Here is a 16,142-nt window from a genome sequence, read left to right on the forward strand (position 1 = left end):
TGGTATTGACTGGATCTGCTTGTGACTTGGCATCACAGCTCTTTGTGGACGTTTTGATTTTGCTTTTGACTTTTCTTATAATTAAGATGTCTTACCTCTAGCTATAGAGTCTGTAGCTTGGGTGAATGTAAGGTGAGGCTATCGAAGACTTTGATAGTTCCCTCCTCTTTGTATGATATGTAAGGGTGTTCAATGCTCTATGATGTCAGTAATGAATGTGTGGGATTGTCTGAGGTGAGTGGAAGAAATATGAAGCCTATATGCTTAAATTGGGCGTGATAGGCTGAGGAAATCTTCCTCTAGGTGCATCATGGTTGGACAGTCAGGGTTTCTCTACTAGTAACCCTGTATTGATTTATTACTAACCCTGTAGTTTGTGCAGAAGGTAATTCCCTGGCTCTCGTGTGGAGTCAATGCGTTATCTTGAAACTAAAGTGAATGCAATTCCAAGCGCATAGTGTTAGTGCTAGTGCCCCTAGTGTTGTGGAGGGCGTCCAGATGCGGCCCTATAATGCCTCTAGGCCTGGACCTCTGTCGAACTCCCAGGACCAGGGAGGGCATGTCAGCTTACGCATAGGGTTCACGGAGGCTCTTCCCACCGATCTGGCGTCCTTGTAAGGTCCTGATGGCCCTTCACAGGCTGCCAGGGATCGTGCTCAGGCACGCATCCTGAAGGATTGCTTCGTCCTCCGACCACGTCCTCCCACGCCACGGGTTGGAGCTCTCGGTTGGACTCGCCCTCTTAAGAAAGCTTAGAGGAGAGGAGCGCTTGCGTCCTCTTCACTCCTGAAACGTTGTACTCTTCCGAAAGTTCTGCGTGGATATTCCTCTGCAGAAGAGAATAAAAGTGTTTTCGAATGATCACTCTACTAAACCCCCTGTCGTGCTAAGAGCAAGAGCTAGAGCTTCTTCCCCTGTGGAAGGAGAGTATCGTCTCTCGCCCCTTCCTTCTCTCAGGTTCAGCACTTCTCCCGAGAGAGTGGCTTCTTCTCAGCAGCGTAGATTTTGTTGGGTTGCAACAACAGCTGGATGCTCTCATGAACCTTTCAAGATTCGAATCTGCCTGTTAAGAGGTACAGACTTTCACCTTCGTCTCCCGCTTCGGGAACGATACAGAGCGTCTGTCTTCTAGAGAGAGTGTTTAGTGGCTTCCTATTCGTCTTCCCGAATTGAGGTGTTGGCCTTTTCTCTTGTCTCGCGCCAGGCTGGCGTCTTGCTCTTCGATGCGCTTCTCAGCCGCAGCGCTCCTCACCTTGGCGGCTCGGCCGCCTGTCGCCGGCGCTGGCGGCGGCGCCCGCTGCTGACTCTCTTCGTACTTGCCACACGAGGCCTCGCTGGCGTCCACGCCATGGCGGCTCGGCGTAGCTAAAGCAGCCGTATAGCTTCAAGTCTTGTGTTGACACCGCTCGGTTGTTCATCATGTCGGCACAACTACCGGCTTCAACATTTGATGTCCTTCTTAATTTAGCCAGTACTTGTGACGGTACATATAATTGGAGCGATACGAAGATTAGCATGGCTCTTGCGCAAAGGATGACAGCTAATCGTGGCGTTCCACATTTTTATGTTTACTATCGTACTCTAGTTGTGACTTCTTGTTGCGGGAGTTCCACACGTATCGTAGTCGGAACTACTTCACCACTCCTCAAGACCCACCAGCTGCGGAAGGAGAACATCCTCTTCGTCACAGCCTTTGTATGAAGAGAAACTTCTTTCGTGCTTCTTCTTCCTCTGATTATCAGACTCTGGCTTTTTCTTAGGGATCTGTTTCTGAGACTTTTCAACCGTCGGCTCCTCTCTCTCCCACCCTCGCGGTTGTCTTTGTCTTAAAGGGCGTTTGTGAAAAATCGGAAATAAAATTTTCTGGGATATTTTATATATGGCATCATACATATCCTGACTATCTTCTCAGAAGTTTTATTTAAAAGTTAAATACAGTTAGAAGTTATAAACAAAACAGTAACCTATCATAGTCCAAATTACATTTTTCATATATTGTATTGATATTGTCAGTATATCGGTGGTAATTTCCTTTTAGCTATGAAATAATATCTAATGCGATCTATGGCAGCCCTGTGGACATAAATGCATCAGCGGCGCATTTCAGGAATACGCGGGAGGCAGTCAGTGGCAGTCGATCAGTAGCAGCTCCAGAGCTTGACTAAGTAAAGCGTCGCGCTGGCCCAACCTCAGCGTGTTTGACACTTCGCTGTTTAGCTTCATTTGGCGGATTATATTACTTGCAGGTCTATTTTTACAGCTTTTCATTATGTCATAAAAACATCAAACTGTGTAGCGGCAAGCAAATAAATACACAGAGAAGCAATAGAAAAATATCGTTTTTCTCAAAACTAAAGTTATCGACATTCAAACTGCTTCTCCTTCATAACGCTTGCTCCGATCTCAGATACAAAGTAAGCGAAAGCTAAATGTTTGCATAACAGGGGACTTCCATGGGAAGCAACACGAGACCAGCACCACGAGTTTTTTCCCGAAGAATGTCACTTCCAGAGAGGTATGCGTGGCTCCCTTCATCTCCAGACTCCTTGCAACCAGGCTTCATTTTTGCACAAGCCTGGAAAGAGTGAGAACGAGCGTTTGGTCCCTCACTACTGTTAGAGAGAGGTTATGATTCCTTCCTGTCTCCTCTTTTTGTTTTTGCTCCCATGCCTTCCTGTCAAACAGAAAATTGTTTGACCTGCTCCGGATCAGATGTTAGGCGGAGAGCAGTGGAGATCTTGGACTCGGTGTTCCCGGGATTTTACTACAGATTGTTTCTAGTCCCGAAACTTTCAGTAGGCTGGAGACCGGTGGGCGTCAACAGGTCGAACAACTTGGTCCGGAAGGAAAAGTTCAAGATGGAGACCTGTAGCCAATACTAGAGCCCTTCATCCCTGGGATTGGATGTTATCTTTGGATCTCCAAGATACTTATCTTCACGCCCCAATTCATCCACGTTAGGTGAAGTATCTCCAGGTTGTCTTGGGGACTAGGCGGTACCAGTTCAGGGCTCTTCTGCTTTGGACTCTGCTGCGACCATACCGCGTTGAAAGAGAAGCGCTGGCGGCCTTTCGTCCGATCAGCGGTTAAGCAACGTTGGGTCTGGTCCATGCCCAGACAGTTGACCGCCTGGGAACACCGGGTGCTGTTAGCGTCACATTTTGCTCCGAGGGTGTTTACCGTCTCATGAAAAGCGTTGCGTGCAGTTGCATCTGTCGCCGTCAGGATCTCCCTCTACTTGGGCGACTGGTTGATTATTCGTCGAAAGCGAGAAAGGTATCTGGAGGACCTTCAGTTGACTCTGCAACTCGTGAAGTCCTGGGACTTCTGGTCTCTGTGAAGGCCATGGCCAATCCCCTCACTGTCCTTTGTGTCTGGGAATTCAGATCTATTCAGCGGCTTTTATAGCGTCTCCGTCGCAAGAACGGCAACTTCTATGTACGAAAAAGTTTCGGCCTTCTTGGAAAAGGAAACATGCTAGGTGAAGGAAGGAATTAGTCTGCTGGGGACCATTTCCTCGCTGGAGAAGTTTGTTTTCTGGGGAGTCTGCATCTCAGGCTTCTTCAGTTCTTTTTGTTGGAGAACTGACAAAGCAGAGGAAGACTTGAAAGAGGAATTAGAAATTCTTCCTTATATAAAAGAGGATCATGGTGGTGGCTCGATCAGCGGAATTGCAGAAAGGGATCTCCCTCAAGCTTCTGAACCCCAACCTAGTGTTGTTTTCGGCCAGTGCGTCAACAGGTTGGGGGCAACACTAGAGGAGAGGAAGTGATAGGAACCTGGAGAGAGGAACAGGTGTCTGGCACATCGACTTCAAAAGATTTGGCTATCTTTTGCTTCGCCAATTCTTAGAAGGTCAAGTTTTGCAATCGTGTAGTTCTAGCAAACTCGGACAATGCTACTTGTTCCCTGTTCAGCCTTGCAGAAGATTATTCTTTGAGCCTATGCTCGCAACATTTCGATTCTCAAGTTTTGTTGCAGGGTCGAAAATGTTGAGCAGACCTGCTCTGTTAGCGCCATCAACTCTGCCGAAGGAATGGACCCTTCATCAGGAGGTTTGCCAAGATTTTGAAATTTTGGGGTCGCCATCTTGTGGATTTTTCACGACCTCAAGAACAGCGGCTCCCTCCTATAAAGCTCATCTGTACTGCGACCCTGGGGCAGTTGCGATAGTTGCTCTTCCCTGGGATTAGACGGGAATAGATGTTCACGCCTTTTCCCCGTTCTAAATTCTGGGAGAAAGTCATACACATAAGTTAACTGACCTCACAAGGGGCGAGGATGACTCTGTCCCATTTTGGCGCCCGAACCACTGGTTCTCGGAGTTTCTCTTCTGGTTGGTAGGCGTTCGAGACCCTTCCTATGAGCAGACCTGCTCGCCTACAAACCCACTTCACGAGATATCTTTGAGATCTCCCGCTCTGAACCTGACTGCTTTCAGACTATCGAAACTTGGTCAGAGCGAAGGGTTTTCTGGCCAGTGTACAGACCATCGCTAGAGCCAGAAGTTCTTCATCTAAAGGATATATCTAGCGAAGTGAGCAACCTTCAAAGGTTGGTGTAGAAAGAAGGGCTTTTCCTCTTCCTCTATCACTGTGAGCCAGGTTGCGGATTTTCTCCTTTACTTAAGAGAAAACTCGATATAGCAGTTCCGACTATCAAGTGTTATCGGAGCATGCTTTCGATTGTATTCAGACACAGAGGATTAGCTTTGTCTGACAATAAGGACCTCCACGATCTTACGAGCTCTTTCAAGACGTCCAAGGTTCCTCAGCTGATTTCCCCTGCTTGGAACTTGGACGTAATGCTCAAGTTTTTGATGTTTAGTCCTTTTGAGCTCTCCTCTGCATCTCTTAAGGATGTTACTCGAAAGCGGCATTCCTACTTGGCCCGAAGAGAGTGAGAGAAGTTCGAGGCAGTCATGTGGAAGCCAAGGAACACAATGCTGTCTATTCTTTAAGCCCTAAGTACTTGGCTGAAATGATAGGTCTTCTAACCCTTGGCCTGAACACTTTGAAATTAAGGTTTAGCAGACCTTATTGGACAGGAACCTGAGGGAGTTCTATGTCAGTTTAGAGCTCTCAAGTACTACCTTAAAAGAACACAGGACACTCGTGGTCCATTGGATGTTTTATGGTGTTCTGTGAGGCAACCAGTTAAACCTATGTCGAAGAATGCACTGGCATTCTTCATTAGGGATGTCATTAAGGACGCACCTCTAGTTATTGGCGACTCCAACTTCAAGTTGTTGAGAGTTAACGCTCACGAGGTGAGGCAGTTGCTACCTCCATGGCGTTCAGAAAAATATGAACTCAGTGACATTTTTAGTGCCACATTTTGGCGAGATCAATTCGGTGTTTGCCTGCATACTCTTGGCAAGATGTTTAGGTAGCATCACGAAATTGCTTTCGCTGGGACCATACATTGCTGCTTCAGCAACCTTGAGGATGAGGAGTAAGCTCTGATCCTATCCCTTTTTTAATTGTGTTTTGTGGTTGTTGGAGTCGACTACAGGCAGTCTTCCCAATCCTTTACAAACTAACGCTTTGAGTGTTAGTTAGGTGGTTAGTAATGCTCTTTTGTCCTCTTTGTATGGTCTATGATCTAGTCACATTGTGGTCACGCCCCCGTTGACAGATCATCTAGAAGTCGCCAGCTATATAGGTCACTACCTCGCTGGGGTCTCTAGTAAAGCAGAAGCAGACTAGAGTGACAGTAACACTCAGTCAGCTACGCTATCAGATAAGGAACCAAAATAATTTTTAATAATTGGTTTCCTAATTCTTGGCTGTCCTCTACCCCCTCCAAAGGTGAGTATTCAGCTATATATATATCTAGCAGGTAAGTCATGAACAAAATGATATTTTAATGATAAAATAAGTTTGTTCATACTTACCTGGCGAATGCTATATATTCACCTCCCTCCTCCCCTCAGGAGACAGTGGCGTTGAAAATCTGAATAGAAAATAGAATGGTTCCTGATACCCGCGCCCCAGCGGCGGGAATGTGTACTAACCACCTGTCCGGCCACTGCGTGTGCCGCGAAATTTGAAATTCTGTCGGACCTTCAGAGACTACAGCTATATATATATCTGCCAGGTAAGTATGAACAAACTTTATTTTATCATTAAAATATCATTTTTGAACATACTTACCTGGTAGTCCTCTATAATTATATTCCACCCTCACTCCTCTAGAGACTAGGGGCATGTGGAAGATCTGAGGAATAGTTGGAATGGTTCAGGTACCTGGGTAGAGGCACAGGTGGTTCACTGACTACCGATCGATTGCAGCGAGTTTGTGAAATTCTGCGTGGCGTCGGGACCAGGCTATATATAACTTCTGAGTAAGTATGTTCAAAATTTATTTTATTATGAAAATAACATTTTGCTTTCGGCCGTTATGCGTTGCTGACATGTTTTTGTTCTCTCCGCCGGACTGTCGTTAAGCTCTTATTATCCTGGTGGGATCTTTCTGTATTTTTGTTTATATATTGATTTGATATTTGGTAACAAACCCACGATTTGTGATAAGCCGTGTTCCCTGCCTGTGTCTTGGGTTTGACAGCCAAGGGCGTAGCTGGAGAAGCGAACCAAGAAGTAATGCTTCTCTCCAGCAGCCCTCTTTACCTAAATACTGAAGGCACCTGTGCTTTCAGAGATATAGTTTGGGACATAATATCTTCACTCCCCTACATCCATCGGGACGTAGAGTTAGTTTCTTCTTGGGCTTCCGCCTCCATGTATAAAAAGGACATCACTAATTCCTTCCTACTTATGCTGAGTGTTGCTCGCGCCTGCGCTTGGAGAATTACGGGCTGGGTGGGAGGTTGCGGGCGTCGTTGATAAGTTCTGCTTCCACAGCGCCCTTGGTGGCCTCCCCTCCGTCCTTTTTTCTCTTCCCATAGGTTCTTCCTGCTCCCCTTTAGAAGATCTCTCTCCTTCAACCTCTTCGCTTGCTCATCAGGCGAAGACCAGGGGCGGGGAGCAATCGGGCGACCTCTTGTAGAGTACCTCCTCCCGCTGCGTAGGGCAGTTCCCCTTGTAGCGAGAGGAGTCTCCCTCTACTAATCATCTTTGCTTTTCTTTCAGGTTGACAGTGAGCATCGCAGACACAGTGGTAGTTGGCTGGATATATCAAAGGATATCTCGCATGAAGCAGTCCCGACATTCATTCAGTGTTGCTTCAGGATCGACCACAATACCTGGGTAGATGACATATTTCCACATCGGGATCGCTCTGACTCTGTTCCCGCTGATGTGGATCAATCGCTGTTATTGCTGGTTTTCATGTATGCTGTTGCAATGCCTCCTGCGTATCTGTGGTCCATCTGCTCCTGCTGTTCCCTGTGTTATGCTCTTGTCAACTCGACGACAGTCTCTGGGCTGCTCTTCCTGGTCTCCTGCCGCAGCCGCCATGATCGCTCCTGTCGCTGCTGGTGACTTTCAAATGACATTTCTGTCCGTTGCAGTAGCTCCTGCCTTCCGAACCGCTTCGTAGCTCCTGCATCAGGATGTCCTGATCGTGCCTGCTGCTTCTCCTGGTGGTCTTGCCGGGGCCGCTTCCGTTGTGTTCCTGCCAGCTGCCCTGGAGGTTACGATGTCTGCCATCCTGTAGAAGATGTCGGCGTGAAGGTGAAGGAAGTCGCCTTGTGGAAGTGACGTTCCTGGCCGTTGCAATAGCTCCTGCCTTCCGAACCTTTGCCGTAGCTCCTGCATCGGCTGTCCTGATCATGCCTGCCGCTTCTCCTGGCGGTCGTGCCCTGGGCCGCTTCCGTTGTGTTCCTGCCAGCTGCCCCAGAGGTTACAATGTCCGCCATCCTGTAGAAGATGTCGGCATGAAGATGAAGGAAGTCGCCCTGTTGAGGTGATGTTCCTGGCCGTTGCAGTAGCTCCTGCCTTCCAAACCGCTGCCGTAGCTCCTGCATCGGCTGTCCTGATCATGCCTGCTGCTTCTCCTGGTGGTGGTGTCCTGGCCACGTCCATTGTGTTCCTGCCGGACTACCCTGGAGGTTACGATGTTTCATGTCCACCATCCTGTAGAAGATGTCGGAGTGGAGGTGAAGGAAGCCGCCCTGTGGAAGTAGCCGCCGTCTTCTTCATCTTATCTTCGATTTCGTCTTCTGCTGCGTCTTCCCTTCCTCTCCCAAGGTCCAAGGGGGTCCCGAGAATCGGACAGACCTCCGTCGGCCGAAGGAGAGGAAGGCTGCTTCTTCCCCTTGATGCCCTTGGACGTCTAGGGACTGCCTCCTTCCGAGGAGGCAGTGGGTCTCTCGTTGGCTCTTCCCGACCTTCGGGTTAGGAAACCGATTCGCATAGCCCTGGGTTTTGTGTTTGAAGCCACGGCACGCAGACCTCAGTTTGCGATCCTGTTCCCAGTCCTAGAGGTTCCATCTCTAAGATGGGGCTGCTTCGGCGCTCGTCATGAGCCGCTCTGAAAGCTGCTCGAGATTCTATGGAATATCGAGTATCCCGATCTGGTCTGGAGAGATTTTCCTGGGCCCAGTTCAGGAGCAGTGCGAGAAAGGGCCGAGGCACCCAGGTGTCTCAGGCTCTTCCTGCCAGCACCGCAAGTGCTCCCCGAGTGTTTGCCAGTGCTCGGTCGGGTTCCCAGCCTGGTGTCTCAATCTTGTCGGTTCAAACACCAGAAGAAGCAGGAAGAGATTCCTTTGGGAGTCCTGCGGGACTTCTAAGGGACTGACTCTCTTCCGGGAGACAAGTTTCTCTCGTTGGCTCTTCCTGCCCTCGGGCAGGAACCGATTCGCATTCTCCTGTGGGATCTTGCTTTTGGGGGCTGCGAGAGCGCGGCCTCTCGAGGCCACGCCCTCGTTGCCAGTCTTGGAAGTCTGCATCTAAGACTGGTTCTGTGCTTGGCTCTTTCGATCTCTTAGGAAACAAAGCAGCCGCTCCCGATTTTTGGGAGTCTCGTGGGTAGCTCAAATTCTATGAATCACGAGCGCTCTCCTGATGAGAGGCACAGGACGAGAGAAAGTGCCGAGACACCCAGGTGTCTGGTTGCTGGGACACCCAGGTGTCTGGGTGCCGAGACGCCAGGTGTCTCGATGCTGCCCACCAGCTGCTTCCAGGTTGCTCAGCCGGGCTTCATTCTTGTGTCTTGAACTTTAGGGTTCGAGCATGCAAGATAACAGACACAGAATTCCCCTTTGAACCTTCTTCTCGAGGGGCCTCGGCCTCAAGGAGTTTAGGTTCAGAAACTAGCAATTGTTCACAGCAGACGAGTGTCTCTGCCCAGTTAGCCTGATGCAGTTCCAGGCTTCTCGATTTAGTGTTCGAATCATACAAGATGGCTCGGCTCGAATTCCCTGGTAGCGCTTCTCAAGACCTGGCCTCGGCTCGCCTCAAGGAGCTTTAGAGTTCAGAAACTGCAATCGGCTTGCAGAGACTGGCTTGCCCAGTTATGAGTCTCCCAGTCTGGCTCCAACCAGCTGCCTTGAGACTGGCTGCCTCACCAACCAGACTGGATCGACTCCTCTCGGCTTGCCAGACTGGCTCGGCTCGCCAGTCATCTCGCCTGCCTCCCAGTCCACCGCGATACCAACCAGCTGGATCGCGCTCGGTTTTTGTCCCTGACTCGGTTTTTTTCCGATTGGGTTCTCGGCTATGTTCGAGTGAACTTTTTGCTCTTCCCAGGAAAGCACTTTGCCACGGCATAAGTGCTCTTCTTCCCCGTGGTGGCAGTAATCTCCTTCGGTTGATTATCGCTCATGGTCCGCCTCTCCTGCTTATCATACTGGCAGGACAGGTAGGGATACTCTTTCTCCTCACCTGTTCTCTTCTCCTCTCGGTTGTTCCGAGAGAGCGCGAGATGGACAGAGAGAGCTCCACGAAATTTTCTTCGGAGTTCAACTGCCTGGCGTGCTTTGGGTGTCGGTCCCCGATTCTCTCAGATTATAACCAGGTAGCTGAGGAGGGTTTCATGGGATCTGTCAAGGTCTCCTCCAAGGGAGAAGGATGTACAGGGGTTTCACGCTTCGGAACAGCGAGGGTCTTCCTCTTCACCCCTGCCTCAACAGAATATGAATTCTTCTTACGATCTTGCCCCAACCTTTCTCAGGGAACTTCTGTCCCAATTCGTCGGCGCGAGGATCCCTGGGACAGGACCCTTTACTATACAATTCCCCTGAATAACCTTCATCACTGCAACCCTTAATCAGTTTCTGAGGGGCCGAATGTCAGGGACCGCCGCTTTGGTCCTGTCTTCCGTTTAATCCACGTTCTCGACCTGATGGGTTCTTTTCTTCTGATGGAGTTAATTCAGGTCGAAACACCAAATTCTTTCCACCCTGCCTCGACAGAATATGAATTCTTCTTGCCTCGGAGGGTCTTGCTGACTGCAGTTTTTGGGCAATTCTGGTGCTAAGAAGGACTTTGTCCCAATTCGGATCTCCAGTTTCGTAAGTCCCGAGTTGGCTCGACCCTTGGGAACGAACTTTCAACTTGGTTCTGCCTTTCTCTTTCAGAGATTTGCCAGATACCCTGGTAATCAATGGTTCCCACCAGGGCACTGCCTTGTCCTTTGGACAATGGCCAAGAATTTTGGGTCTTAGTCATCTTCAACTCGACCGACCTGGGTTCAAGCCAGCCCCCTCAACTCCTTAGCTAAGAAGTGAAGGAGCAGCTGAAATGGCTAGGCTTCCAAGGTTCTAGAAGATGCAACTGCTGATGCCTGGACAAAATGATGCTTATCGGGCAGTCTCTGGAAGCTGGCAGCCTGGATTGCCGAGACCTGGGAATGGATTCCTTCAGGAGAAGTATCTGGATTTCCTTAGGTCTCCAGCAATTCTTTCCATCGAAGAGCATCCCACCACCTCTCCCCGTGCTCCCGATTCGGGAAATGCCAGCCGGCTAGAGCTAATTGTCTCGGTACCCTGTCATCTTGCAGAAGCTTCCCCATGGTGGAAAATGGAAGTCTGCTTCCTTTTCCCCATTCTTTCCTCTTTGATGTATGAGGAAAGAGTTAGGCTAATGCTTGATTGAAGGAACCTTCGAATATGCTTGCATATTCCCCTCACATCTTGTGTCTACTCACAGATTCACAGATTGAGGAATAGGCGCACGCTGGTAAGACCTTGTCTTGAATTTGTGTGACCGAGATGATTAGTACCTTCTTGTCACCGTCCTGGGCTCAGGGCAGCCTTTTGGCCGTCTGAGAATTCAGGATGGGTTTTGCGGCTCTCACTGGTTTCGTTGAACAACAAAACCACAGTAGTGGCATGTGTCGACAAACAGGAGGCAATCGTTTTTTCCTCCTGTTTCATCTCGACTTTTGAAGGTACTCGAGTGTTGTTCTATTGCACACTCGACAGCTCAATTAACCAGATGCATTCCTGGTGGGGATGTATTGGTAGGGAAGCCTGGCCTTGGGTTTGAGTGATTGGGACAGAACATGCTGCTCACTCTTTCTTCACAAAGAATCATGCAGAGACTGCTGGATTGAGAAATCCCTACCGTCCTTCTGTTGCCTCCCTGCACACAAGTCGGTAGTGTTTTCTCGCTCCCTCATACCAGACCAGGGGCCGCTCTGTTGAGGCATGCTGTCTTTTGGTGAAAACTCGATATCGACATTTTTTCCCTCTGTATTTGTCCGTTTCGCTAGGGGTTCACGAACATTGCTCACCCCGAGTTACAGACAAATACTTGAAGACTTTGCCTTCATCCGACCTGATTGCCGAGGCATCGAGAAGAATTCCGCTTGACCCATCCTCCTGTGCAGCTACACAAGAAGCGGTTCTTGAGGCAGTACATCCCTGTGTGTTCAGGACTGGGAGACTTTCCAGCTTTCCTTGCAAGCACAGGCTTTCTCGCCGAGCGGCAACGGATATAGCTGGATATCCCTTGAAGTCCTCTGCAACACTGTCCCAGGGACTGGATCCGTCTTCGCTGGTGGTGTCGTTGTCGGAACTTCTTCTCGGGTCAGAGTCGCTCGTCAAGTCTGGACTTCCTCGTCTTCTCTGCCGAGGGCTGCTTCTCTCCCTTTCATTTGTGAAAAACGTAGGCCCTTGCGACCTAGTCTTCTATCTGAAGTAGCCTTCGTCTCCTCAGTCGAGAGTTAGCTACGGAGGGGGAAACTTCTTCAGTCATGCTCTCCCAGGGAACTGTTTCCTGGGCGGCATGCGACTCTCGTTTAGGGTTCCTGTCCGTGCTCTGCACTCGCCCTACAAGAGTCGTCGGATAGAGATATGCCCTCTTAGGTCCATCTCTCATCTTACCCTGGCCTTGGCGTAGAAGATGGAAGAACAGGGATGGGGATCATACCTCGACTCCTTCTCGGATGTTGTAGGTGGACTCCAAATCCATTGGCATCGACTGCCGGGTTCGAGTCCTTCTTGTTCCCCTCCTCCTTGGACTTTGTATCAATGATCCAGATCATTCGTTACTTTGTCCTATTGGGAGCTGTGGTACTTTCCGAAGGTTCGACATTTCCTAACCTGGATGTCGTCAACGTTTTCGCTAGTACTGTCTCTCCCAAGGAAGAAAGTGTCTAAGAACACATCTTCCTCCTGACTTCGTGAAGCGATCAAAGGAGGTACTTGGCAGCTGATGACGACGATACCGGTACCTTTCACCCAAGAGCTCACGAAGTCGATGGCTTGGTCCATCCCTCGCATTCTGGAAAAATATGTCGGTACCACAGGTGCTGAAGGCGGGTGTGTGGTCCCAACAGACTACCTTCACCTCCTTCTACCTCCGGGATGTTGCACATAAGTCCTTGGACACTTTTTCCTTGGGTCCTGTGGTGGCTGCTCAACAAGTTGTGTAGCTTATCCAGCTCCCCTAACGGGACAGGTTGCATCTTGCCTATGTTGTATGGTTGTGATTGGGAGAATGAATATTGAGTGACTGGCCTCTTCTTTCTCCCCATCCTGGCTCTCTTCCCACGGGCAGGAGCGGACATGCCGTTACAAGCTGAACTGGCGATCGAGGCAGATAAGCACATAACAGGAGCTCCCGTTCTATTTCCGTTCAGGTTAATAGAAGCAACCCCACTCCTTCCTCTTGCAAGGGGAAAGGAGACCATGACTATGAGACAAACCCAATGCTTGTATTTGCCTTATTGTCATCCAACGTCAAATTCTTCCAGCCTACTTTGCATGAACTGACGTTTCCTCTTTCATGCTGAAAAGGGACCCAGAAGTCTGACAACTGATCCTGCTTTCTTACAACCCGATCTTTTGTCAGAGGTAGTTTTTCCCTTCCTCGCTCTCACGACCAGGAAGGGAAGACAAGGTGGTGAACTCCAGTCAGTTCAGAGAGACTTTACTCAGATTCCTCCCTCCAATCAGTGAGTCTCCTAATGTAAAGGACCGAGGGTTTGTATATTGTGTCGAACAAATAACAATTTTTAAAAGTAAATTGTATTTTTCCTAACTATACAAACCCCCGAGGTCCTTTACACTTTATGCCCACCTCATGCCACCCCTCAATCTGTACCTGGGCCGAAAGGCAAACTGGAATGTTTACATCCGGGCAGGCGGGTATCCCCACCTACCTGGAGGTAGTTACTGCCTAACCACCTTTCTCACGAGTTTAACGGCCGTTTCCAGCCTACGCCTGAAAGCAATTCCCTAATGTAAAGGACCTTAGGTTTGTATAGTTAGGAAAAATACAATTTACTTTTAAAAATTGTTATTTTTAAAAGTAAATTGTATTTTTCCTAACTATACAAACCCGAGGTCCTTTACACTTTATGCCCACCTCATGCCACCCCTCAATCTGTACCTGGGCCAAAGGCAAACTGGAATGTTTACATCCGGGCAGGCAGGTTGTCCCCTACCTGGAAAAGTTACTGCCTAACCACCTTGCTCAAGAGTTTAACAGCCGCTTTCAGCCTCGCCTGAAAGTAATCCCTAATGTAAAGGACCTTAGGTTTTGTATAGTTAGGAAAATACAATTTACCTTTAAAAATTATTATTTTTTCTTGCTTCTTCATACCAGACCAGGGGCAGCTCCGTGAGTTGCATGCTGTCTTTTTGGGAAAATTCGATGATCATCCCTTTTTTCCCTCCGTATTTGTTCGTCTCGCTAGGGGTTCACAAACATTGCTCACCCCAGAAACTTGAAGACTTCCCTTCATCCGACCTGATTGCCGAGGCATCAAGAAGAATTCAGCTTGACCCAACCCCCTGTATGAGCTACACAAGAAGCGGTTCTTGAGGCAGTACATTCCTGTGTGTTCAGGACTGGGAGACTTTCCAGCTTTCCTGGCAAGCACAGGCTTTCTCAGCTGAGCAAACGGATATAGCTGGATATCCCTTGAAGTCCTCTGCAACACTGTCCCAGGGACTGGATCCGTCTTCAAACCAGGTGTCAGTTGTCGGAACTTCTTCTCGGTCAGAGTCGCTTGTCAAGTCTGGACTTCCTTGTCTTCTCCCACAAGGGTTGCTTCTCTCCATTTCATTTGTGAAGAACGTAGGCCCATGTGACCTAGTCTTCTATCTGAAGTAGCCTTCGTCTCCTCAGTCGAGAGTTAGCTATGGACAAGAAGCTTCTTCAGTCATGCTGTCCCAGGGAACTGTTCCCTGGGTGGCATGTGACTCTCGTTTAGGGTTCCTCTCCGTGCCTTGCACGCGCCTTACGAGAGTCATCGGATAGAGGTATACCCTCTTAGGACCATCTCTCATCTTACCCAGGCCTTGGCATAGAGGATGGAAGAACAGGGATGAGGATCATACCTCAACTCCTTCTCGGATGTCATAGGTGGACTCTGAATCCATTGGCATCTACTGTCGGGTTCGAGTCCTTCTTGTTCCCCTCCTCCTTGGACTTTGTGTCGATGATCCAGATCATTCGTTACTTTGTCCTATTGGGAGCTGTGGTACTTTCCGAAAGGCTCGACATTCCTAACCTGGATGTCAACGTTTTCTCTTAGTACTGAACTTCTCCCAAGGAAGAAGTGTCTGGACACATCTTCCTCCTGACTTCGTGAAGCGATCAAAGGAGGTACTTGGCAGCTGACGATGACGATACCGGTACCTTCCACCCGAGAGCTCACGAAGTCGATGGCTTGGTCCATCCCTCGCATTCCGGAAGTTTCTGTCGGTCTGGAAGCAAGACTTGGTCTCTTAGACCACACTCTTGTCTTCTCGGTCTTGCTCACAGGCCCTTGGAACCCTTTTTCCTTGGCTCTGTGGTGGCTGCTCAACAAGTTGTGTTGTCTTACCCGGCTCCTTCAGGAGGACGAGTAGCATCTCGCCTAATGTGTTGGTTCTGGAAGTGAGAAGGATTCCGAGAATGACTGGCCTCTCTTCCTCCCCCTTCCCCATCCTCCAACTTCTCCTCCTTAGGGATGAGAATAGGACTTGAACCAATAGCTGCTGGAACTGGCACTGATGCGGTAAGACTACACATCGAGCACCTGTTCTATTTTTCTTATAGAATCATAGAAGCAGTTCTGCTCCTTCCTCTAGCAAGGGGAGGAAGGAGAGACTGGCAATAAGGGAACCTTATCTCGGCTTTCCCTTACTGCCTCCGACTCTAGATCCTTCCAGCCTATTTCGTAGGAGTTACGTTTCCTCACTCATGCGAAAGGGTCCAGTATCTGACATTTGATCTTGCAGTTCCTACACTCTGATCAATATGTCAGAGGCACGGTACTCCTCCTCGCTCTTTCGACCAGGAGGAGTAGCCCAAGTGTGCAGAACTCCAGTCAGTTCAGGAGACTCACTCAGATTCCTCCCTCCAACCAGTGAGTCTCCTAAGGTAAAATCCGACGGTTTGTATATCAAGTGGTCGGAATAAATCACAATTTTTCAAGTAAATTGTATTTTTCCTAGCTATACAAAAACCTAAGGTCCTTTACATTGCATACTATGCCCACCTCATGCCACCCCTCAATCTGAACCTGGACCGAAAGGGGGTGAATGTTTACATCCGGGCAGGCGGTATTCCCCACCCTACCTGGCAGGTCTGTACTGCCTAACCACCTTGCTCAAGAGTTTAACGGCCGTTTCCAGCCTACGCCTGAAAGTAATTCCTAATATAAAGGACCTTAGGTTTGTATAGTTAGGAAAAATACAATTTACTTTCAAAAACTGTGATTTTTGTTCCGACACAATATACAAACCCTCAGTCCTTTACATTAGGATTACTTTCAGGTGTAGGCTGGAAACAGCCGTTGAACTT

At 48.9% G+C, this 16,142-nt stretch overlaps 1 protein-coding gene and 1 pseudogene across 1 annotated transcript in view; both read left to right on the forward strand.

Annotated features, from left to right (window-relative positions):
* The window catches only part of LOC136835096 (zinc finger protein 721-like), a 153,678-nt gene that overhangs the window by 14,408 nt on the left and 123,128 nt on the right, over positions 1-16,142 (forward strand). The gene's annotated exons all lie outside the window — the stretch shown is intronic.
* On the forward strand, positions 1,472-1,564 carry LOC136835105 (U6 spliceosomal RNA; annotated as a pseudogene).

This window comes from Macrobrachium rosenbergii, chromosome 54 (genome assembly GCF_040412425.1).
Source record: "Macrobrachium rosenbergii isolate ZJJX-2024 chromosome 54, ASM4041242v1, whole genome shotgun sequence".
Lineage (NCBI taxonomy): Eukaryota > Metazoa > Arthropoda > Malacostraca > Decapoda > Palaemonidae > Macrobrachium > Macrobrachium rosenbergii.